Consider the following 5,528-nt stretch of genomic DNA (forward strand, 5'->3'; position numbering starts at 1 on the left):
AAAGAAAGAATATATCAATGTGAAAAAGAGAAAGAAAAAAAAGTAAGTACCAAGAAAGATATTTTTCAAACTGAAAGAAAGAAAATTTAAAGTAATATTTGGTTATGCTAAATGTTATCTATAGTTGAATATAAAAGTATGTAGAATAGGCTGGGTGTGGTGGCTCATGCCTGTAATCCCAGCACTTTGGGAGGCCAAGGCGGACAGATCATCTGAGGTCGGGAGTTCGAGACCAGCCTGACCAACATGGAGAAACCCCATCTCAACTAAAAATACAAAATCAGCTGGGCGCAGTGGCGGGTACCTGTAATCCTAGCTACTCAGGAGGCTGAGGCAGGAGAATTGCTTGAACCCGGGAGGCGGAGGTTGCATTGAGCCGAGATCACGCCATTGCACTCCAGCTTGGGCAACAAAAGCTAAACTCCATCTCAAAAAAAAAAAAAGTATGTACAAATATACTTAGAATAAAAGTGTATTTGCTGTGTTAGCCTAGAAACATACCAGCAAAAGAAAGACCTGAAGTACACTTTACTTTGAGTAAAGAAATTATATCACCTTTGAAATTTTAAGAGGTTAAGTTACAAGTTGTTAGTAGATATAGACTAATATTTATGATGTAAACATACTGCTAAAATAATTTTAATATTTGTATGTGGCCACATTTTAAGACCATGATGAAGCAGATAAACAGAAATGCCTTATATCTGAAATAAGTCTTTTGAAATTAAGATTCGATTAGGTGGTTACTTTGACTGTTAATTCAAGATTTCCCAGGTGAACTGAAGTATACTGTTTTATCTCATAATACTTTTCCTTCAGGGGCTTTTTAGGTATTTACGTTTGTATAATTTTATTTTTATTTGTATCAATTTGACTTTAATCTGAGACTATTTCAATATCACAGTATTGTTATGACATCTCAATTATTTAAAAGCATTTACTTTTTATTAAATCATAATTTGGGACAGATGTGAATTTCCAGCAAAACCATACTTGATTAATCTTACCACTGGTATTTATACTTTGAATGTTCTTAAAAATAATTTGCCCATAATTTTTATTTCAAGGCTCAATGGCTATAATTTGGATATGACTTTGTCCCACACAAAGATAATTGTGGCTCTCTGCGATTGCTTTTTTGACATTAGGTTCCCATTTGCAATCTAGTGGGAGGTGGCAGGATTCACATACAGTGAGAAAGCAGTGAGTAGGGAAGAGATTTGTAGGAGCTGAGGTCAGGGAGGGAGGTGGAGGCCGGGTGGTTACCTAGGGCCTGGAAGGCAATTGGAATTTTACTTGTATTCTGAGATAGAAATCTATTGGAAGGATGTGAGCAGGCAACTGAGGATGTCAGGAGTGGTGGGATTTCTTTGAGCTTCTAATAAAAAAGAGGAAAAACATTTTACAATGTTGCATTTTCTACCACCAGTCCCACCCACATACGGATTTGTTTTTGTGACTTAAGTAGGAAGTTAAGCATTGCAAATGTATCAGGGGTGAGTGAATAGTGAACTGAATCTAAGCAGAATACTGACTTGGCAGGAAAATAATACCTTCTGTGTCCTTAACTGAATTCAGTAATAAACAAGCATGTATACACATAGGAAAAGAAGGTAAATTCATGTATGTGGTGCTATTTTTCAAAGCACATGTTAAATCTTATTACCATGATTTACTAATAAGGTAACATGTAAAATCAGTAACAAAAATATCTGAACAGGTAGTTATGAGACAACTTCAACAAGAACTGGCTGATACCCTAAAAATACAACCTATGTCAGAGCCTTACCTAGAGGCTACATCACATTGTCATATTAATTTAGAAGAGACCCAAGATTCAAAGAAGGAATTAGGTAAAATCAGAAGTCAAGTATATATGAAACATAACATGTCAATGGTTAATCTATAGGTAGTGGAATAATATCTAATATTTTAGGATACTAATTGCATTGGATAGTTTTTTATTTTTATTATAATTAATTTTATTATCTTTATCATGCAGTTATTTCTTAACCTCTGACTTTCATTCAGTCATGTTTTTCTCATAAGTATAGACATTTTAAAAATAATATTTACCCATATGAAAGTTGGAAATTATACCTCATTCCTCACAGCAGTTGAGAGAGTTTTTTCTGCAAACCGTTATTTTTTAGCTATTTCTCTACTGTAATGGTAAGGCAAGCCAAATTAAATCAGAGGATAATGTTTAATATAGTGTTCCAAAGAAGTGTCTTATTGCTTGTCTTTACTTTCATGAATGGATATAGAATGTGTGTCTGTTTATTGCATGAATTTCAGGATAACTTGTATGGAAAGGCCATTAAACTCTTCTCCAAAATGCAAATGTTTTAGATTAATTTACCAAGTACTTGAAATGTTAGGCATTTCCTTCATTTTCATTTCATTTTAAGTATATTGTAAAAGCATGGAAATACTCAGATAGTGTAGAGTACATACATCCAAAGTAGAGAATTAAGAAATGTATCTAGATCCTGCCATTGGATTTTTTAAAGCAACTGTGTTGATATATAATTTGCATAACATACAGTTCACCCATTGAAAATGTACAAGTGTCTTAGTATATTCATGGAGTTGTGTAGTCATCAGCAACAACAATTTGAGAACATCTTCACGACCCTGAAAAGAAACCCTGCATCATTTAGCCATCATCCACCAGTTTGCCCTTCCTCAGCTCTAGGGAACCACCAGTCTACTTTGTTTCTATAGAGTTGCCCATTCTGGACATTTCATACCAATTGAATCACAAAACATGTGGTGGTCTTTTGTGATTGGCTTCTTTCACTTAGCATAACATTTTTAAGGCTCATCTGCATTGTAACACGTATCAGTAGTCAACTTCCTCTAATTGCTGAGTAACATTCCACTCTGTGGATATACCAGTCATTTCATTTACCCATTCATCAGTTATGGACCTTTGGGTTGTTTCCATGTTTTGGCTATTAATCACACTGCTGTGAAGTTTTATGTACAAGTTTTTGTGTTTGCATGTTTTCGTTTCTCATGGGTGTACACTTAGAAGTGGAATTGCTGGTGTATACTTACAAGTGGAATTTGAGGAGCTGCCAGTCTGTTTTCCAAAGTGGCTGCACCATTTTACATTTCCGTCAGAATTGTATGGGGATTCTAATTTCTCTGTATCTTCCCAACATTTTTCACATTTTTGATTGAAGATTCCATCCTAGTGGTGTGAAGTGATACCTCATTCTTTTTTTTTTTTGAGACGGAGTCTTGCTCTGTTGCCCAGGCTGGAGTGCAGTGGCACAATCTCGGCTCACTGCAACCTCCCCTGCACCGGGTTCAAGCCATTCTCCTGCCTCAGCCTCCCAAGTAGCTGGGATTACAGGCACCCACCACCATGCCCGACTAATTTTTTCTATCTTTATAGAGACGAGGTTTCACCGTGTTAGCCAGGGTGGTCTTGATCTCCTGACCTCGTGATCCACCCGCCTTGGCCTCCCAAAGTGCTGGGATTGCAGGCGTGAGCCACCACGCCCCGCAAAGCGATACCTCGTTCTTGTTTTGATTTGCGTTTCCCTAATGAGTAATGATGTTAAGCATCTTTTTATGTTCTTATGAGCCACTTGTGTATCTTTGGGAAAATGTCCATTTAAATGCTATGCCCATTTTAAAATCACCTTCCCTTTTTTTCAGAATTTTAAGTTTTTTATAGATCTTAGGTGTAAGACCCTTAACAGATATGATTTTCAAATATTTTCTTTCACTCAATGGCTTTTATTTTTACTTTCTTGATGATGTCTGTTCAAGTGCAGACATTTCAAATTTTGATAAAGAATTTTATAGTTTTAGCTCTTACATTTTGCGGGTCTATTTTGAGTTAATTTTAGATGTGGCATATGTTAGGAGTCCACCTTTATTCTTTGGCATGTGGATATCCAGTTGCCCCACTACCATTTGTTGAAAAGGCTATTCTTTTTAACAAATTAATAGTCTCATTTGTTGTTTTTTACCCTTGTTGAAAATCAATTGACCATAAATATGTGGGTTTATTTTGGGATTCTCAATTCTAATATGTTGATCTATGTCTATCATTATGCCAGTACCGAATCTAATTTTAGGATAATTATATTTTTCAGTCATGTTGCTTATTATTCCCAATTGTCCTGAGTAAGACTAGAAATTCAAGTAGTGGGATGCCTTTAATTTCACTGTTTGCTTCACTGGTGGATGAAGGAACATGTGGCCAGCTTATATTAATACCTTGCTGACTCCTGTGACACAATGGGAAGTCAGGCTTACAAAGACAGCGTATTCATTTCTTTTTCTCCCTTCAAACCGTTTTTCTCTCACTCAGTCCCTACCTCTTCACTCCCATTTTCATCAAATCTTGGTTAGAGGATCTGCTGACTCGATCTACTATTTACTGCATTATATTTACTAACTCATAATAAGTCAGAGAATTGTGCAGATTTTTGCCATGTAGGAAGAAGATTAAGTCTGGGCTGTTGCTTTCCTCTTTGGAAATTGAGCTAATTCATCATCTTACAGCTCACAGATAGATCCTCTGTTGACCTGGTGCCTGGTTCTTTGTCTAACACTGGAGCTGATCCTTTTCTTGGCACATATCCTCATTCTCAGAAATTACAGTTTTCTGTATTTACCTGCTTTTACTTAACAGAAGTGCCTAGCTATGCTTTATAGCTCAATACATAATCAAACTAGTAGTTCAACCCACTCAAATAAAAATTTTCAGGAATGCAGCACCTAAAAATCAGGTGATGTCCAGGTATTTATCAGAGACAAGTAGTGAAATTAGTTGTATGAATTTCAAAATTTCAGAGCCAATTTATATGATATGGAGCAGCATTTTGGTACAATATAAAGATGAGATGGTCTTACCTTCTCAGCTTGAAGGGAAATTGTATGTAATTTTTTAACATGTAAAGGACACTACATTTGTTTTACTACAGAGAAGATTAAAACTGATTCCCTAGTATTCTCTTTATTTTCTCATTGAGGAAATGAAAATGAAGATCAAATACTAGATTGATTAATAATTACTCAGAGCTGCTTATCACTTTTAGAATTTCAGTTCATTGAAATCAGATAAAATGTCTGATTTGGGTTATTATATCAAATACTTCTGTTTTTTTTCAACTTTCATACTTCAAATTATATATCCTTCCTTCCTCATCTTCCTTATCCCATAACTTGAGGGGCAAATGCTAAAGAGCCTCATTTGCTTAGTTATGAGAATTTGTAACTGAAGGGAACTTTTTCTAAACATCCTCCTCAATAGTTCATACGTCTGTCTCCTGGTTGTCTGCTGCTTCTCATTAGCATTGTTTGTCATTAATAAATTAACCTCAACATTTAGTAGATCCTACTTTAAAGGAGACTAATTACTACTGTGTAAGCTATTATATTTCTTACTGTCTTTTTGTTTAAGTCCATTTTCCTGTTTATTTTTCCCTAACAAACTACCCAAAGGTGAGTGGCTTAACAGCAACATGTATTTAGTTCACCAATCTGTGGTTTGGAAAATCCTT

This window comes from Pongo abelii, chromosome 6, assembly GCF_028885655.2.
Source record: "Pongo abelii isolate AG06213 chromosome 6, NHGRI_mPonAbe1-v2.0_pri, whole genome shotgun sequence".
Taxonomy (NCBI): Eukaryota; Metazoa; Chordata; class Mammalia; order Primates; family Hominidae; genus Pongo; species Pongo abelii.